This window comes from Trachypithecus francoisi, unplaced genomic scaffold, assembly GCF_009764315.1.
Source record: "Trachypithecus francoisi isolate TF-2019V2 unplaced genomic scaffold, Tfra_2.0 Lachesis_group6, whole genome shotgun sequence".
Taxonomy (NCBI): domain Eukaryota; kingdom Metazoa; phylum Chordata; class Mammalia; order Primates; family Cercopithecidae; genus Trachypithecus; species Trachypithecus francoisi.
The window spans coordinates 102,831,925-102,853,037 of record NW_022681471.1 but is presented as its reverse complement, the minus strand read 5'-3'; positions in this window follow the sequence as shown (position 1 = coordinate 102,853,037).

Below are 21,113 nucleotides of genomic sequence, written 5' to 3'. Positions count from 1 at the left end.
TACTTGTTGGGGAGAAGAGATACATACATAAGAAAATTTTAAAATATGGCAGAGTAGACACTTTATTGACAGAGAGTGTTTAGCATATTTTCTGACATATAGTCATTCTATCACATTTGGAAGAAACAGGATTTGACAAAGAACTGTCCTAGTATTCAGAAAAGATATAATGGACAGATTAGGATTTAAATTCTACAAAGGGTCCTTGAAAACTTAGTGGAACAGAAAGGATGTGGAAGGCATCGGCAATGGTAGAACTCCATTTGCAGGTGTGCAAAGACCAATCCATAAGTGGATCATCAAAGGTGGGTTAGGAAGAAAACAGTCTATTAGTATGATTGTAAAAGTTTAGTGGGAGAAAAATTAGCATTAAGATTAAAGTTAGGCTGGATGCCGTGGCTCACACCTGTAATCCCAACACTTTGGGAGGCCGAGGTGGGTGGATTGCCTGAGGACAGGAGTTCGAGACAAGTCTGGCCAACATGGTGAAATCCCATCTCTACTAAAAATAGAAAAGAAAAAATAACAAAAAATTAGCCAGGCATGGTGGCACGCACCTGTAATCCCAGCTACTCGGGAGGCAGAGGCAGGGGAATTGCTTGAACCAGGGAGGTGGAGGTTGCAGTGAGCCGAGATTGCGCCACTGCACTCCAGCCTGGGAGACAGGGTGAGACTCTGCCTCAAAAAAAAAAAAAAAAAATTAAAGTTCGTCCATATATGCTATATTTCAGCTTATGTTATCAATTTAATTAGCATGTAAAATATTTATTGAAGAATTAACAAAGGTCTTCTATTAATCTGACATGGCAAAACAGAAGGGAAGGAACAATCATAGACATGAGAAAGGAGACACTGTGGGTGATGTAAATTAAAATTTTATAAACAAGGTATTTTTTCTGTGGATTTAATATTAGGAGATTTTTGAAACTTGTTATTATACATCTATCTTACCTCCTATATTAGTTTCATTTTGTTATTGTTACCAATTTCCATAAACTTGGTATCTTCCAACAACACAAATGTATAATAATACATTTTTGGAGCCCAGAATTTCAAAGTCGTTCTCAGGAAACCAAACTCAAGGTATTCACTGGGCTGTGTTTCTTTCTGGGGACTCTAGGGGGATTTCATTTCCTTGAATTTTCTAGCTTCTAGAGGCTACCTGCATTCCTTGGCTTATGACCCCCTTCTGGAATCTCATCATTCTGACCTCTGCTTCCCCTTTTCTGACTCTGATTCTCTTTCCTCCCTCTTTCACTTATAAGGACCCCTGCGATTACATGGAGTCCATCTAGATAGTTTAGTATAAATCTTCTTAGTTCAAGATATTTAATTCAATTACCTCTGCAAAGTCCCTTTTGCCATGTAAAGAAATATATTTATAGGTTTCTGAGATTAGGACGTGGACGTCTTTAGGTGGTGGTTATTTTGTCTATAACACCAATACATGACAAAAACACCACTTTAGATCCATCCATCCATCCATTATAAATGGGGAAATGCAGCATAAATGTAGATGTATATTGACCATCCATATCTCTTTGTCACTTTGAACATCCGTTAAACCCTCTGAGCTTCAACACCATCATTTAGAAAACGGAAATCTTTACACACTTCTAAGTTCTGTTGTGGACATTATATAAGATAGTATAGATGAAAATATCTGGAGCAACACATGTTACAAAATATTAACTAAAATAGCAACAACAGCAATGATGGCATTCTGTGGTGAGTGCCAAAAGATTTAATAAGCAGTAGTTATACTGAAGTGTATAATATAGGCCAAGTGGCAAACTGAAACATTTTTATTAATTCAAAGCGAACTACTTTGCAATAGTAAAAGCATTACTAAGAACAATGAGTCTATTTATTCAAGTATCTTATCAGTTCTGACTCCACTTCACTGATGAACATTCTCAACTTCCTTTTCAGTATTTTCAGTACAGAGAGTGAGTTTGGTGTGCCCAAATATTTCCAGAGTTAAATCATCAGCAATTTCAGGCTAATCCTGGAATTTGTATACTCAATGCCAATCTTTGAAGGATGGTTTTGGGTAAGTACAGTTTGCTTTTAGTTCAGGCAGATCCTCTTAAAATTACACCATATCAATGTGGAAGATGTTTGGGAACTTAGATGTATCCTGAGGTTTATATTCAAAGACAGACACAGATCCTTGCAACATAATTCATACTTATAAATCCTTGAATATCTTCAAAAATGCTAACATAATTCCCACAAAATACTTCTAAGATTCTTCAGAATGTGTTATTTATTTGAGCTCAAGGCAACTCTGTAATGAGAAATAAATGGAGTCTCCAGATGTTATCTTTTCCATCCACATGCCCAATTTGCATCTGCATATCTGCATACCTGCACTCTGTGAATAAATAAGCACTGCTCTCCATTATTCTTGAGTATTCTTTTAAACTTAAAGCTTCAAGTTTATTATGTCCAGCCATCTTGGCATGTCAGCAAGTAAGTAAAATCTTGTGTCACTGGGAGTTCAATAAATTGGATCTTTCAGAAACTTTGAGTTCCCCAAAGACCTTTTTAAAGAAAGTACCATAGAATTCAGAATGTGAATAGGAGAAAAGATTATTGAGATTTAGGAGAACAGCAAAACCTAACCCAAGAAAAATAAGAATCACAACAAAATGATACAGAAGCTGATAGACAAAATAGTCAGTATATAAAAAAGAATTTAACTGATCTGGTACAGCTGAAAAACACACTATAAGAATTTCACAATACAATCACAAGTATTAACAGCAGAATAGAGCAAGGTGAGGAAAGAATCTTGGAACTTGAAGACTGGCTCTCTGAAATAAGACAGACAAAGATAATGAAAAGGAAAAAAAAGGAATGAACAAAACTTCCAAGAAATATGGGATTATGTATAGACTAAGGCCAAATCTATGAATTGGTGGCATCCCTGAAAGAAACAGAGAGAAAGAAAACAACTTAGAAAACACATTTCAGAATATCATCCATGAAAACTTCCTTAACCTCACTAGAGAGGCCAGCAACCAAATTCAGGAAATACAGAGAACCCCCACAAGTTTCAACATAAAAGGATCATCCTCAAGACACGTAATCATCAGATTTTCCGAAGACAAAATGAAAGGATGTTACAGGCAGCTAGAGAGAAAGGGTGGGTCACTTACAAAGGGAACTTCATCAGGCCCAAATTGGAACTCTCAGCAGAAACCCTGTAAGCCAGAAGAGATTGAAAGCCTATATTCATCATTCTCAAAGAAAAAAATATTCAAGCAAGAATTTTGTAACCAGCTAAACTAAGTTTCTTCAGTGAAGAAGAAATAAGATTATTTTCAGAGAAGCAAATGACGAGGGAGTTCAATACCACCAGATCTGCCTTACAAGAGATCTTGAAAGGAGAATAAATATGTAAAGGAAAGACCATTACCAGGATGTATTAGTCCATTTTTCACACAGCTACAAAGAATTTTAATTAACTCACAGTTCTGCATGGCTGGGGAGGCTTCAGGAAACATAAAATTGGGGTAGAAGGCAAGGGGAAGCCAGCACCTTCTTGGCAAGGTGGCAGGGGGAGAGAGAAGAGGGTAGGGAAAACTGGCATTTATAAAACCATCAGATCTTCTGAGAACTTACTCACCATCACGAGAACAGCATGGGGGAAACCACCCCCATGATCCAATCACTTCCCTCCCTTGAAATGTGGGGATTACAGGTCCCTCCCTGGACATGTGGGGATTAAAATTTCATATGATATTTGGGTGGGGACACAGAGCCAAACCATATCACAGGCACTACAACGACACACTTAAATACAAAGACCAGTGACACTATAAAGCAACCACACAAACAAGCTGGCATAATAACCAGCTAACAACACAATGTCAGGATCAAATCCACACATGTCAATACTAACGTTGAACGTAAACAGTCTAAATGCTGAAATTAAAAGGCACGGAGTGGCAAGCTGAATAATAAAAGCTGGTACGCTGTCTTCAAGCATGCATTCACATGCAATGACGCATAGGCTTAAAATAAAGGGATGGTGAAAAATCTACCAAACAAATGGAAATCAGAAAAAAAGCAGGTATTGAAATCCTGATTTCAGAGCAAACAAACTTCAAACAACAACAACAAGCCAAAGAAGGGCATGACATAATGGTAAAGGGTTCAATTCAACGGTAAAACCTGACCACCCTAAATATATATGCCGCCAACACAGGGGCACCCAGATTCATAAAACAAGTTCTTAAAGACCTACAAAGAGACTTGGACTCCCACACTATAATAGTGAATGAATTCAACACTCCACTGACACTATTAGACTAATAATCGAGGCAGAAAATAAACAAAGATATTCAGGACCTGAACTCAACATTGACCAAAAGGATATGATAGACCTTTTTAGAACTCTCCACCTCAGAACAATACAATATATACTCTTCTCAACACCACATGACAAATACTCTAAAATCGACCATAGAAATAGGCATAAAACAATCTTCAGCAAATGCAAAAGAACCAAAATCATATCAAACACACTCTTGGACCATAGCACCATAGAACTAGAAAGCAAGACAAAAAAAAAAAAACACGCAAAACCATTCAGTTACATGGAAATTAAACAACCTGCTCTTGAATAACTTTTGGGTAAATAGCAAGACCAAAAAAAAAAAAAACAAAAACACGCAAAACCATTCAGTTACATGGAAATTAAACAACCTGCTCTTGAATAACTTTTGGGTAAATAATGAAATTAAGATAGCAAGATATTATTTGAAACTAATGAGAACGGAGATACAGCATAGCAGAATCTCTGGGTCAAAGCTAAGACAGTGTTCAGAAGGAAATGTATAGAACTAAACACTCACATCAAAAAGATAAAAAATCAAATTAAAAACCTAATATCAGAACTAAAAGAAGTAGAGAAGCAAGAACAAACCAACCCCAAAGTAGCAGAAGACAAGAAATAATCAAAATCAGAGCTGAACTGAAAGAAATTGAGACACACATACACACACACACACACACACACACACACACACATTTAAAAGATCAATAAATCCCAGAATTATTTTCTTTGAAAATAATTAATAAGATAGGTCATTAGCTAGACTAATAAAAGAAGATCCAAATAAACACTATCAGAAATGAGAAATGGAATTTTGCCACTGAATCCACAGAAACACAAACAATGATCAGAGATTCCTATGAACATCTTTATGTACACAAACTAGAAAACCTAGAAGAGCTGGATTAATTCCTGGACAGATACACACTCCCAAGACTGAACCAGGAAGAAATTGAATCCCTGAACAGACCAATAATGATCTCTGAAATTTAATCAATAATAAATAGTCTATGAACTAAAAAAAGCAGAGGAACAGATGAATTCACAGCCGATTCCTGCCAGGTGTACAAAGAGCTGGTACCATTCCTATAGACACTATTCCACAATCTTGAGTATGAGGAACTCCTCCCCAACTCATTCTAAAAGGCCAGCATCATCCTGATACCAAAACCTGGCAGAGACACACACACACAGAAGGAAACTTCAGGCCAATATCTTTGATGAACACTGATGCAAAAATCCTCAACAAAATACTTACAATCCAAATCCAGTAGCACATCAAAAAACCCATTCAGCATGATCAAGCAGGCTTTATTCCTGGGATGCAAGGTTGGTTCAGCATAAGCAAATCAATAAATGTGATTCATCACATAAACAGAACTGAAGACAAAAACCACATGATTATCTCAATAGATGCAGAAATGACTTTCAATGAAATTCAACACCCCTTTATGTTAAAAAAAAAACTCTCAATAAACTAGGTATTGAAGGAACATACTTCAAAATAATAAGAGCCATCTATGACAAACTCGTTGCCAATATCATGCTGATAGGGCAAAAGCTGGAAGCATTCCCCTTGAAAACTGGCACAAGACAAGGATGCCCTCTCTCACCATAGCTATTCAACATAACATTGGAAGTCCTGGCTAGAGCAATAACACAAGAGAAAGAAATAAAAGGCATCCAAATAGGAAGAGAGGAAGTCAAACTTTCCCAGCTTAAAGACCACATGATTCTATATCTAGAAAACCCCATAGTCTCATCCCAAAAGCTCCTTCCAGCTGATAAAGAACTTCAGCAAAGTTTCAGGATATAAAATCAATGTACAGAAATCACTAGCATCTTATGCACCTGCAACAGTCAAGCCAAGAGCCAAAGTAGGAAAACAATTCCAATCACGATTGCCACAAAAACAATAGATACCTAGGAATACAGCTAATGAGCTAGAAGAAATACCCCTACAATAAGAAATACAAAACACTGGTCAAAGAAATCAGAGATGACACAAACAAATGGAAAAACATTCTATGCTCATGGATAGGAAGAATCAATATCATTAAAATGGTCATACTGCCTAAAGCAATTTATAGATTCAATGCAATTCCTACCAAACTACCAAATGACATTCTTCACAGAACTAAACAAACATATTTTAAAGTTGATCGGGAACCAAAAAGAGCCCAAATAGCCAAGGCAGTCCTAAGCAAAAAGACCAAACTGAAGGCATCACACTATCTGACTTCAAACTATGCTACAAGGCTACAGCAACCAAAACAGTGTGGCACTGGTACAAAAGCAGGCACATAGACCAATGGAATAGAATAGAGAGCCCAGAACTAATGTGACACATCTACACCCATCTGATCTTTGACAAAGCTGACAAAAACAAGCAATGTGGAAAGGACACTTTGTTCAATAAATTGTGCTGGGATAACTGGCTAGTTATATGCCCAAGATTAAAACTGGATCCCTTCCTTACACCATGTACAAAATTAAACTCAAGATGAATTAAAGACTTAAATGTAAAAACCTGGAAGACAACATAGGCAATACCATTCTGGACATAGGAACTGGCAAAAATTTCATGATGAAAATGTTAAAAGCAATTACAGTCAAAGCAGAAATTGACAAATGGGATCTAATTAAACTTAAAAGCTTCTGCACACCAAAAGAAACTGTCAACTGAGTGAATAAATAACCTACAGAATGGGAGAAAATATTTGCAAACTGTTTATCCAAGAAAGGTTAATATCCATAATTTATAAGGAACTTTAACACATGTACAAGAAAAAAACCAAACAACTTCATTAAAAAGTGGGCAAAGAACATGAGCAGACATTTTTCAAAAGAAGACTTACATGTAGCCAAACACAACGTGAAAAAAAGATCCATATCACTGATCATTAGAGAAATGCAAATCAAAACTACAATGAGATATCTTCTCACATGAGTCTGAAAGGCTACTATTAAAAAATAAAAAATAGATAAAATAACAGATGCTGGTGAGGTTGTGGAGAAAGGGAAACACTTATGCACTGTTGGTAGGAGTGTACATTTGTTCACCCTTATGGAAAGCACTTGGCAATTTCTCAAAGAACTTGGAAAAGAACTACCATTCAACCCAGTAATCCCATTATTGGGTATATAACCAAAAGAATATACATTTGTTCTACCGTAAAGATGCATGCATGCATACGTTCATTGTAGCACTACTCACAATAGCAAAGACATGGAATCAACCTAAATGCTCATAATTGGTAGACTGAATAAAGAAAATATGGTTCATATAATCCATGGAATACTACACAGCCATAAAAAAGAATGAATTCATGTCCTTTTCAGCAACATGGATGAAGCTGGATCTCATTATCCTATGTCAAATAACACAGAAACAGGACACCAAATACCTCAAGTTCTCACTTATGAGAGGGACCCAAACATTGAATATACATGAGCACAAAGAAGGGAACAACAGACACCAGGGCCTACTTGAGGGTGGAGTGTCGGAGGAGGTGGCGGATTGAAAACTACCTATCAGATACAATATGCTTATTGCCTGGGAGATGAAATCATCTGTACACCAAAGCTTGTGACATGCCATTTACCTATATGACAAACCTGCACTTGTACCTCTGAACCTAAAATAAAAGTTAACAAAATAAAGCACCTCAGGAAAGGTTTTTAACCTTGACTCTTGACCACATTAAAATAAGTAAAGTATCTATACTCTATCTCAAAATAACCAATAACTGGAAAATAAAGGACACCTCCAACATCACACTTTCAGTATCCCAACCTAAAAATTTTGCCACATAAAGTTCTGTGGCAAATGGCTTTGTGAGAGGGGACAGCTGGGTACACCGACCCTTTCCTTTGACATGAAACTTTAAATGTCTATTTAAAATGGTTACTTTCAATATAGGCACTAAATCTGTAGCCACTTGAATGTGTTTCTTTTACATTTCATCTAAGTATCTACAATTTCTTAATAGCTGTGATTATGTTCTGCTAATTATATGCAATATAGTAGTAAAGTAATGTTTCCCTAATACCCAGATGGGTTGTATGTAGACTCAGGGCACATGCTTGAGGGTACAATCCAAAACTACATAGCTTATCAAAGTCAGGTTGTATATAGGGATAGGTGAATATATCATTTGACTGTATATAAGAACAATTGAGCTGAAGATACAATATGGAAGAAAGTTGCCTATGTAACTTTATGTCTTATATGCCAAATCTTCTTCTAAGAACTTCACATACTCAGTTACATACTTTCTTCTTAACAATAAATGTTTATATATACTAGATGGAGGTAAGTGCCATAGAGTACAATCAGGCAGGGAAGTGGGATAAAGAGTGTGGAAAGAGATGTCATTCCATTTTTAAAAATGTGGTTAAGGAAAAAAAGATCACTGTTGAACAGAGTCCTAAAGTAGGTTATTGAGTAAGCCACAAGGATACATACCTAAGGCAAGAGCATTAAATACAGAGGAAAGCCTGTGTAAAGGCTGCCAGGAGGGAGTGTGTCTGATGTGTGCTACAAGAACTACAAAGGACTGATTTGGCAGGAGGACTAGTAGGAAAGTAGTGCAAAGATTAAAGGGAGAGTGGAGGGTAAAGTATGTGTGTATAAGGCTTTGTATGTTATATAGGAAGGGCTGTGTCTTTTGCCCTTATGAAGAAAGCATGCCCTGTTTGCCCCTGCAGATGATCTGTTCACCTTTCCCCTTTCTTCTCTCTTTGGACTTTGGGAGGCAGAATCTGTGAACTGTACCACTCTGGATACCTTGCCCTGTGGCTTCCATTCAGGTCTGGCCAATTGGAAGGATGTAACGGCAGGAGAATGGAGAGATAAGAACCTCTATCCTGGTCATGTGTAGCCACAGCTCCCTTCAGGCAACCTTCTCCCATGGCTCTCACTGTGTCTTGGCAAAACTGTTCCTTGCCTTTGTCTATTCAGACCTGGCGAGGAAAGGCTTCCTGTTATTCCTAGTTTCTGCTTGTTTTATGTTCTTTATTGTTTTCTCTAATCCCATAATCTCCAAATAAAGCCCCTCCATTAGATGCTTTCCAGTTAAATTTTTTGAATGTGCAATCTCTTCTACTCCCATAAAACTCTTAAAGAATCAAACAGAAAGGCATTGCACGGTTTGGAGCAGAGGAGTAACATGATCTGATTTATGTTTTAAAAGAGTCGTGTTGGCTGTTATTTTGAAAATTGACTCTAAGGACACAAGTGCACATGCAGAGAGACTAACAACAATGACAAATGCTAGTTAGGTATAAAATAAACTAACAGTGATATAAAATATTACCAGAACATTCATATTGTACAGCTGTGTTAAAGATCTCATTATTCTGACATTTGTCAACCCTGAGTATTACAACTGATTGTCTTTTGTTTATTCATTGTTATTTTCAACTGCCAGCTTGAGAGATGAAGTTTTAAATAATTCTCCTCAAATATGGATACTTTTCACATTTTTAAGTCTCAGTCTTGGTAATCTAAAATTTGCTCTGAGCTCTAACTTTTTAAACCTGATTAAATGCAAAACAATGCATAGAATCTTATAAATATTACAGCAACTATGCACGATCAAAGAACAGTGATGCTATTCTTGAGACCATAAAATAAACATATTAAAAATAAATGAGTAAACATGAGAGAGAAATAGAAATGTGGTGACATGTAACATAAATACTAAAATGGCTCAAACTGTAGTGAAAAGTCAGAATTCTCCGGCCACCATCCAACCATGTCCCCGCAAATCTACACAGTCACCTCAGGTCTTCATAATCTACCACTGTGTTGTATGTGCTGTTAATACGCAGAGGGAATTTCTTACCGTGTAGATAAGGACATGAACATTTCAAAGGAGAAGGCAGTCAGTTCTAACTGTCTTCTCATGGGGCATATGATTTCACTGAGATAATAACTATACCCCAAAGAATGAAAGCCACTTGTTTTCTAATTCTTCTAAAAATGCAGGCCTTAACTAAACTATCAACCCCAAAATTGCTTATTGTACTTATAAAGCAATTTGTATACAAAGTATTTTATGATTCTTAAAATTACTTAAACGACTTTCCATTCGCTATGAGAGGAATGTCAGTTGGTTGAACACATCCTCCTTGTCAGACATGAAACCTAAACTCAGCTGTGACTCAGGGAAACCCTGGTTGCCCTTATGAACTCTTGTTCTTTTAGCTTAGTTTCACAGGGTGAATTCACAGGTGGGAACGGACTTGGGTGTAGTTGAAAGCCACTTGAACCAGATGGTTACAGATAGGCCAAGCGTCCTGTGCCTGTATAGCTCTTTGTTTGAGTACGGGATAGGAGGCTTTCTGACTCAGCACAAATAAAACTCTTTTAATGAAAGGAAGGTCAAACACTTAGCCATGCCACCTGGCGTCATTTAAAGAACCAGCTTGAGCCGATCATGTTCGAGTAAAATAGATACTTTTCATGTAAAATCAGCAGAAAGGAAGGAGAGAGAGAAGAAAAAAATACCCATGTCATAAAAGAGACAGTTAAAATGACTTCAGTGGAGGTTACAGCGTTGTCCACCTGTGGTTGTAAACATCAAAAGAGTGACTGCTTCTCTTTACATTTTTTTTGTAGCGAGCTCAGATAGGACAGAGTCAGACAGATCCTTAGTAAATGCATTAAAACATTTAAGAGTGAGGAGGAAAATGAGTTTTCTGGGGGTGTGCACATTTTTTAAGTCCTGGTGACAGCCGCTGTCCTAGACCAAGTTGGAGTATTAGCTGGTGGGGAAAATGCAACACTAAGTAATTGGATTTTCTTTTTATAACTTTCACAGTATCAAAAGACAATCATTTGTTTCCAAAAGCTATACATATCCCCAAGTAACTAGTTGAAATAATCTAACTTCTCCATGTGTCTTCTTAAGTAAGCTTCAAATATCAAGTAGATTGCTTTCTTCTAGGGCAGAAGGAAGTATGTGTTGTGACTAATTATGAATAAGTAAAACTAGAATTTATATTAATTTAAACATTTTCTGGGATGAAAGTTTGAGAATATGGAGAAGAATCCAGGAAGCTAGATTCACTAGATGTTTGGGGACAGAATAAATGGGGTCAACTCAGTGAATATAGATGCATACAAAAGGATAACACTCAGTGATAACATGAAAGCTGGATTGAAATCTAAATTCTATTATGTTTGACTAAGGACAGGGCAGTTTCTAGTAAGAGTTGGGGGAAAGCTTTGTCTTTAGTTTGTCGACAGAGATGTCAGCTTCCTTCTTCAACCCTTCAGTGACTCAGTACATAATATTCTCCCCCACAACAATGGGTATCTCAGGTATATCGATTTACTGTGTGAATTTAATTCCATGTGTGAAATTTCTCATAGGTTCTTTCTATTGGGGTTTTGGGCCCATCCTAGAAAATGAAAGGCTTTATCTTTGGTAAAAATAAATAAATAAATAAATAGATAGATAGATTTGGCCGGGCGTGGTGGTTCCTGCCTGTAATCCCTGCACTTTGGGAGGCCGAGGCAGGCGGATCACCTGAGGTCAGGAGTTCGAGACCAGCTGACCAACATGGAGAAATCCCATCTCTACATAAAACATAAAATTAGCCGAGCGTGGTGGCACATACCTGTAATCCCAGTTATTCGGGAGGCTGAGGCAGGAGAATCACTTGAACCCGGGAGGCGGAGGTTGCGGTGAGCTGGAGATCGCGCCATTGCACTCCAGCCTGGGCAACAAGAGTGAAACTCTGTCTCAAAAAAAATAAATAAATAAAATAAAATAAAAAATAGATTTATAGGATCCATTGAAGAAAGTTTGTTTTAAAGCTCAAAGCAACCTTGCTGAATTGGAAGGGATTAGAAGAGACAGAAAATGGCCTGAGTTTTTTGAGATTGGTGAGGAGGCAGACCCTGCCATGTATCTCAATTTTACATCCCTATTTCTCTACTATTTATTCTCTCATTCTGTTTTTCTTAGCAGTAGACCATATTTAGTACAGAAAGCAGATCTCACATTCATCTAATATTTTGTTCTGTGGGAAATTGAGGAGGTGAAAGATTATTTTCATGCACAGAGAAAACTAAATTGAAACAGAGAAAATGAAGAAACCAAAGTTTAAAACAGAGAAGAATTAAGAATGAAGATTTCCAGAACCTTATCAAGTACTTGCAAATTCAGAGACTTAGTTGTTGTGCAATAGTTGCCTTCACCTGTCAGAGTAAGCGATGAAAGTGTAAAATATCATTTGTGTCTTTTATGAAGAAGCAGGACTGCTGTCATCTTCATGTTTCTTATAACTGCTATTTCTGGTAATTCTAAGCTATTAAATGCTATGAAATCTAAACTAGCTCTAACGTACTCAAGGAGCAGCCAATTTACACAACAGCTGGGGAAAAAAATCAAAGCCATTCCATTGGACCAGCTGAATTGTGAGAGAAGCATTTCATACCCTCCAGCTGACATGGCATGTAGATCAAACTGGCAGCTGTATTTTAGGGAAAATATGTCACAACAGACAGATGTAAGAAAAGGACAAATTCACAAAAAAGATCTTTTGCAAATGAATCACTCCAGTAGGAAGACTGCAGAATGAGTAAGTAAAGAGTTAGACATCTTCCCCTCAATATTTAGAAAGCCCCTCATACTCACTGCAACCGCTACAAGATGAAGTAAATTTTTAGATTTCTGTCTTACAGAAACAGAAATTATGAGCCAGAATTTCCTAAGTATATTCACCATTGGTCTCTTTGTGCTGTTCTTAGCTATAAAATTGTCAATAATGAAATCCACCTAAAAGCCAAAAAAGATAAAAGACAAGAGAAACAGGAGCCCAGGTATATAGTTTTGGCACATAACCAGTCAGGGCATACTACAACTTCATATTTAGAACTGTGCTAAATATAAATCTGTTATCAAAATGACCTTGGCATATTTACCAAGTGATGTGTTATATTGAGCTTATCACGTGGCAAACATTGTTATATGTGAACCAGGTACCGTGATTGGTTCCATTTGGACTGATGAGGAAATGGTGACAGAGTGCTTAAGTAGCTTTCCCAAGGTCAAACAGTAAGCTGCAAAGCTGGGACTTGAACCCAGATCATTGAGATTCTAAAGATGGGATACTTTGCCTCATTTTACTCTTCCTGGTGGTCACCTGGTTTTACCTGAACCATCCTGTGATGAAGAGATTGCTGCAGTTCCCAGTCCCTGAGGCAGAGTGTTCAAGTCTTGAGCAACTCAGAATGCAGAATGTCATCCTGTCCCTCCACTCATTTCTGATGGCAAAAAGTCTTGGAGTCATACATATATATGGAGTCTCTCTCTCTCTCTCTCTATATATATATAGAGAGAGAGAGATATACAGATATCTATATCTATATACCTATATGTGTGTGTGTGTGTATATATATATAGAGAGAGAGAGAGAGCCATATATATTCAAATAATTCTTTCTTTGGATGACAGTTATTTCCATGTTTGGAGGTGGCTATCAACATGATTTCATTCTTAATTTTCACTTTTCTTTACTGAAACCTCCAATTGTTTCTTACATGGCATGTACTGAGTCCCTTTGGCTTTTTTTTTTTTTTTTTTTTTTTTTTTTGAGATGGAGTTTTGCTCTTGTTGCCAGGCTGGAGTGCAATGGCGTAACCTCGGTTCACTGCAAGTAACCTCCATCCTCCCGGGTTCAGGCAATTCTCCTGCCTCAGCCTCCCGAGTAGCTGGGATTACAGGTGCACCAACACGTCTGGCTGATTTTTGTATATTTAGTAGAGATGGGGTTTTGCCATGTTGGCCAGGCTGGTCTCGAACTCCTGACCTCAGGTGATCCACCTGCCTCAGCCTCCCAAAGTGCTAGGATTACAGGCGTGAGCCACCGTGCCCGGCCTGACTTTCTAGTTATCAAGAATGTTACATATTCTCTGCGTGTCAGTCTCTTCAACTCTAAAAGGAGACTATAATATCTCCTATCACTTAGCTTTGTGGAGAAAATGTAATACTGAATTAATACATGTAAAATTCGTACTACCTGACACATAGAGAGTGCTCAATAAATGTTTGTTTTTAATAATATTATTGCTATTATTATTACCTGTAGGGCTATTGTGATTAAAATGTGATCACATTGGTAAAATCTGTATCAGAAGTGTGGTGCAATTTAATTACTTAGTATATGTAAATTTCCTTACCTTTGGGATCACAAAGCATCTAATGTGTGGGTAGACTTCACAACTCCTTTCAGCCCTGTAGGAGTTTATTTTCTTGGTTTTCACATTTTTTTTTTTTTTTTTTTTTTTTTTTTTTTTTGAGACGGAGTCTTGCTCTGCCACCCAGGCTGGAGTGCAGTGGCCGGCTCTCAGCTCACTGCAAGCTCCGCCTCCCGGGTTCACGCCATTCTCCTGTCTCAGCCTCCCGAGTAGCTGGGACTACAGGCGCCCGCCTCGTCGCCCGGCTAGTTTTTTGTATTTTTCAGTAGAGACGGGGTTTCACCGTATTAGCCAGGATGGTCTCGATCTCCTGACCTCGTGATCCGCCCGTCTCGGCCTCCCAAAGTGCTGGGATTACAGGCTTGAGCCACCGCGCCCGGCCGGTTTTCACATTTTATAGTTCGCATCTACAATAGACTAGTTAGCTTTCTTAGCTCTGTATTAGCAATAGATTTTTGTTATGTATATTTCTTTCTTAGACAAATATGACCTCTGACTTTAGAATGAATGACGTCTAATTCTATTGTACATCAACTGCAGAAAAAAATCAACAACCGGCTGCAATGTCTTGATAAATGTGTCTTTCCATGGGGCCAGGCTTCCTGATTCTGGAATGTCTGAAGAATATTCTTGAACACAGTGGTGGACATTCTCCACACCCACCAGTGGGCCAGTAGCAGGGCCTTAGGAATGATGTCTGCCACAGTACAGATGCTCTGGTTTTTCATTAGGCTCCACAGCTGTAGCATTTCATGGAGTGTTTTCTCAGGAAAATCATAATGGTGTGAACTTCCACACTGAAGAGCAGACACATTTCCTTGAGAATTTTTATGATGTAATTTTCTAGGATACTTTTTCTTTTGCTTTTTCTCTATTAGTTTGGCTAACCGAATGATAACTGAAACTATGTGTGTGTGTGTGTGTGTGTGTATATATATATATATATATACACAGACATACATATATAAATGCATTTTTTAACATATATAGCACTCTGAGAGCACACACACACATATACACACACACGTACAGATACAATTTGTGGGAAAAAGCAACAACAAAAATGAAAACACAGGGCATCTGCTTTGTCTACTCAATAACTCCCATGACACATTTACATGGTAGGAAGACAAGAAATCCAAGTGTTGAGCCAGTGATGTGTTAGCACCAGGTGTAAGAAGGCCTTACATCATGGGGAACCACTAAGCATGTAATTGCATTATAAATGGTCTTCATACAAATGGGTCATGGAAAATATTAGCATTTTTGTATGCTCGGAGAGGGGAGAATTATATCATTCTTCACATTCTGAGAATAAAAATAATATTCTCTCTTTTACTCCTTTCTGTACCAAAATGAAACATTTACTTTAATCACCATTTCATAGTCGTAAAGCTACTTATAAAGAATAAGAAAAATGTGTTTTAAAATATCAATTACATTGAGAGCATTTTACTAATGTTAATTAATATTAACTTTAAATTCCCAAAATATATATGAGTAAAATCCTTCAATATCTTAACATAATCATTATTTTTCACAATTATGTAAAAATTATTCAATCCTGGAATTCAATCTAATCCTCCAAAGTACAAGTACTTTCAACTATCACCATCAATGTTTTTGGACCACATCTGTTTTTCCCATTCTGTAAAACCTAGCTATATGATTGCAAAAGAACAGATTAAATAAAAACGACAAATAGAATTTGACCCTTGTAGATAGGCTGTCTCATTCCTTGGATTTTTGGGATGTTAGCATTCAGTTTTATAATACAAAGTGCTTTAAATTTACTGTCTTTCATACACTGAACATAACATGGGAACAGTTCTTTGAAATTTATTTCATGGCCTTTTTTTCTCCTTTTCCTATTAAGAATTCATATCTCATTTAGTGGTACATTTTAGATTTCTGCTGCCTTGGTCATCAACGCACCAATTCCCCCTCCAACAATCACAGATGATCTCAGAGACCTTAGCTGAAAACAAAGTGGTTGATGGTGCTACATTCTTTTTTTTTTTTTTGAGAAGGAGTCTCGCCCTGTCACCCAGGCTGGAGTGCAATGGCGTGATCTCGACTCACTGCAACCTCCTCCTCCTGGGTTCAAGCGACTCTCCTGCCTAGCCTCCCGAGTAGCTGGGATGACAGGCACGCACCACCATGTCTGGCTAATTTTTTGTATCTTTAGTAGAGATGGGGTTTCACCATGTTGGTCAGGCTGATCTCGAACTCCTAACCTCGTAATCCTCCTGCCTTGGCCTCCCAAAGTGCTGGGATTATGGGTGTGAGCCACCATGCCCAGCCTGGATGATGCTATATTCTAAGGGTACCCAGGACTGTTTTTAAAAATATGGTAAGATACACAGACATGGAATTGACTGTTTTGAAGATCTCTAGAAACAAGAGGCATAGCATACCATTCAGGGACACATGTGGAAGCACCAGGGTCAGTTAGGAGGCAGAGAGAGAGAGCAAGGGGAAAATGTGAACAAGAGCTTCTATTGGGTTTCTTTAGGAAGGAATGGATGGGACAGCATAAACAGAGTTAGGATTTAATAATTTGAATAATTTCAGCAGACACTGGGGCACAGAGGCCATCCATAGTTGTCTGGCACTTGGCCCTGGGATGTTCAGGGCAGGTGGATAGTGGCATGGCATGTAATAGACTATAAAGGAGGTGGTTGGGACTATAGACTTTGGATTGATTGGTTTGTGTATGAAAGGTATGCTCCTAGCATAGTTGTTTGCTATGTCTAGATATTTTCTCACCCTGGTGTTGTGGGAAGTCAGGGACCCTGAACGGAGGGACCGGCTGAAGCCATGGCAGAAGAACATAATTGTAAAGATTTCATGGACATTTATTAGTTCCCCAAATTAATACTTTTATAATTTCTTACCCCTGTCTTTACTGCAATCTCTGAACATAAATTGTGAAGATTTCATGGACACTTATCCCTTCCCCAATCAATACCCTTGTGATTTCCTATGCCTGTCTTTACTTTAATATCTTAATCCCATCATCCTCGTAAGCTGAGGAGGATGTATGTCACCTCAGGATCCTGTGATGATTGCGTCAACTGCACAAATTGTAGAGCATGTGTGTTTGAACAATATGGAATCTGGGCACCTTGAAAAAAGAACAAGATAACAGCAATCTTCAGGGAACAAGGGAGATAACTTTAAACTCTTTCTACCAGTGAGTCAGGTGGAACAGAGCCATATTTCTCTTCTTTCAAAAGCAAATAGGAGAAATATTGCTGAATTCTTTTTTTCAGCAAGGAGTATCCCTGAGAAAGAGGATGCATCCCTGAGGGGAGGCCTCTAAAATGGCCACTTTGGGAACAGCTGTCTTTTACTGTCGAAGACAAAGGGATAAAATAAGCCCTGCTCTCCCGTAGCACTCCCAGACTTATTAGGATGAGGAAATTCCCACCTAATAAATTTTGGTCAGACCAGTTGTCTGCTCTCAAACCCTGTCTCCTGATAAGATGTTATCAATGACAATGCATGCCCAAACCTTCATTAGCAATTTTAATTTTGCCCCCTCCTGTGGTTGTGTGATCTCGCCCTGCTTCCATTTGCTTTGTGATATTTTATTACCTTGTGAAGTATGTGATCTCTGTGACCCACACCCAATTCATACACTCCCTTCCCTTTTGAAAATCTCTAATAAAAACTTGCTTGTTTTACGGCTCAGGGAGCTCACGGAACCTGCCGACATGTGATATCTCCCCCGGACACCCAGCTTTAAAATTTCTCTTTTGTACTCTTCCCCTTTATTCCTCAGACCAGCTGACACTTAGGGAAATAGAAGAGAACCCACACTGAATATTGGGTGGGGTTCACCTGATATCCTCGGTGGGGGGAGATCCCTCCGGATCAACAAGGCCTTATGATGTGAAAGCATAAGCATATAGAAAATAAAAGTCATTGCGAATACATCTCATGCCTATGGTGAGAGAAATACTGCAACGGTATGACTGGTTTGTGAGTTCCTCAAGGGAGAAATTGCCTTACCTGTCATTACATGTCCAGCCAGAGCACAGAACCTGCCCCATGGGAAGTGATTACAAAGATTTGATGTGTTCTGGGGCCTAGAATTTACTGCCGATAAGTTTGACTTGTCTCTTGAAATGTGTTAAATATACTTAGGAGGAAAACAAAAGACCAAATTATAACCCTTCTTTGTTTATCTAATAATAACACTAATCTGTAACAGTTTTTCTTTCTTTCTTTCTTTTTTTTTTTTTTGAGATGCAATTTCGCTCTTGTTGCCCAGGTTGGAGTGCAATGGCACAATCTCGGCTCACCGCAACCTCCACCTCCCAGGTTCAAGCGATTCTCTTGCCTCAGCCTCCCTAGTAGCTGGGATTACAGGCCTGTGCCACCATGCTTGGCTAATTTTTGTATTTTTAGTAGAGATGGTGTTTCTCCATGTTGGTCAGGCTGGTCTAGAACTCCCAACCTCAGGTGATTCACCCGTCTTGGCCTCCCGAAGTGCTGGGATTACAGGTGTGAGCCACTGCGCCCAGCCGACACTTTTTCTTTAGCGTACCTCAGATTCACTAATTCCTTACATATACTTCCAAATAATTGACAGGTGTGAATTTCAAATGGCATGTAGTACTCTGTGTCTGAGCTCTTTGATGAGCCCTATCTACCTCCCCTGTCCTGCCTCACCTAATAAATCCATGAGCTTTTCCTTTCTAACATCTGTATGTATCTGTTTGTGCTCACTGCCATGGTGCTTAGAAAATCAAACATATCTGTTAGTACAATGGCAACCAAATACTGAAAAATTGGGGGCTACATAGCCCACAGAGTGTATCAGAGTGAATAACTAAAACCAAGCTAAATTACTACTGCCAAAATGAGTAGAAGCAACAGACTTCTCTTTAAGGATGAGCAAATTCCATTTGTTCTCATTATTTAAACATATTTTGTGAGTAGTAAATTCAAAATATTTTATTAAGCATTTTTCTTAAGTTTATGGAAATTGTATTATCCTTAAAGGAAACTGAATACATGCAATTTGAGTTTATTTCATATTACTTGATCAGTTATGCATTTATAAATGCTGGCTCCCATTTTGTAAAGCCCTTAGCAATTCTTTTTAGTAATATGTTTTATGTTTTTTAAAAAGGAAAACTATTTTAGTGGAAGTGAATGCCCATATTAGGACTTAATAATTATTAAATATACCTCCTTTATGTGTTAAGGTTCAAGCAACCCTTGTTTTTTTCAAGAAGGAAATTAAAGTTTGAGATTCTCTTTAGTAGGGTTTTTGGGTTTTGTTTTCTGATTACAGTGTCTTAAGTTCAGCTAGCTGGCATAAAAGTATATATTCTATATCAAATTTATTAACAAAGTAACTATTGAAATGAGTGTTGTCCTCCCCCATTTGTAATCTCCATTAGCTTGAGGAAGATTTGTGAATCTACATTTTAGAATTGGTAAAGTCTAGGTGGCATGGTCAAAAACCTTGAAACAAAATCAGTAGACCAGTCCGTATAGCCCTTCTCTGTCCTAACGTACTGTGTGGTCTGTGACTGATCATTGAATCTCTGAATAGAAGTGGTCTGGAGTCAGTTATTTCTCAATCTCCTTCTTTTTTTTTTTTAAAAAAAAGATTATATGTAGAAACATTAACATAGGTATAAGATGAGATGAGGGCATACATGGACTGATGATTTAAATTGTCATCTGCTGCTGAGGTTAGAATTCCTCGGATGTCAATTTAAATTGACACCTACTGAGGTTAGAATCCATTGATAGAAATTCTCACCCCATGAGTCAACATCACCTTAGGGTTAAATGATCCATCAGATTATTCCCTAACTCAGAGCATTATTATTAATTGCTACACAAACACCTGGGAAACATGGTTACTGTATAAACATATACTAAGTGGGGAATGAAGCTAGTATTTTGAATAATAGATTTAACACATGAACAACTTTAGGCAGTTGCAAAAATGATTTTGAAAATGAACTCTATATACATGGTAATGCATTGGGAAGAAAATATTCCATCAATTTCGATTTGAAAATGGTGAAGTAAAAGTAGAATGAAAGCAGTAAACATTACTCTTTTGTATTAAACCTTTCAAAGAGTCATCAAAGGCTATGAATGTTGCTTAACCTTTCAATATATGAACCCTGCTACTTATCTAATTTCTTGCCACTCTTTCCCTGTGCTTCCTCTGTCCCCACCAATATGCTAAGCACATCATCATGGGGGTCTTCTCTGAATCTTGGATCAGTTTATGTCTCCCTACTACACTCTTCTTTCGTGGTATTCTGTATTTCATAATAGTTATCATAATTTCAGAGAAATGTTTAATGTCAATCTTCTTTGCTAAAATATAAGCTCAAATACTCATGATTGTTGCTTGGCTTTTTGAAGGGATATGGTCCCATGACTTAGCACAGCATCTGCTACATGATTGCTCAAGTTATATGCTGAAATAAATACATTAATGGTTGTTTTTCAATTTTATCTAGGTACACAGAGCATGCAAACAGTAGTTGATAATTTGTGACTTAAAGTTTAAGA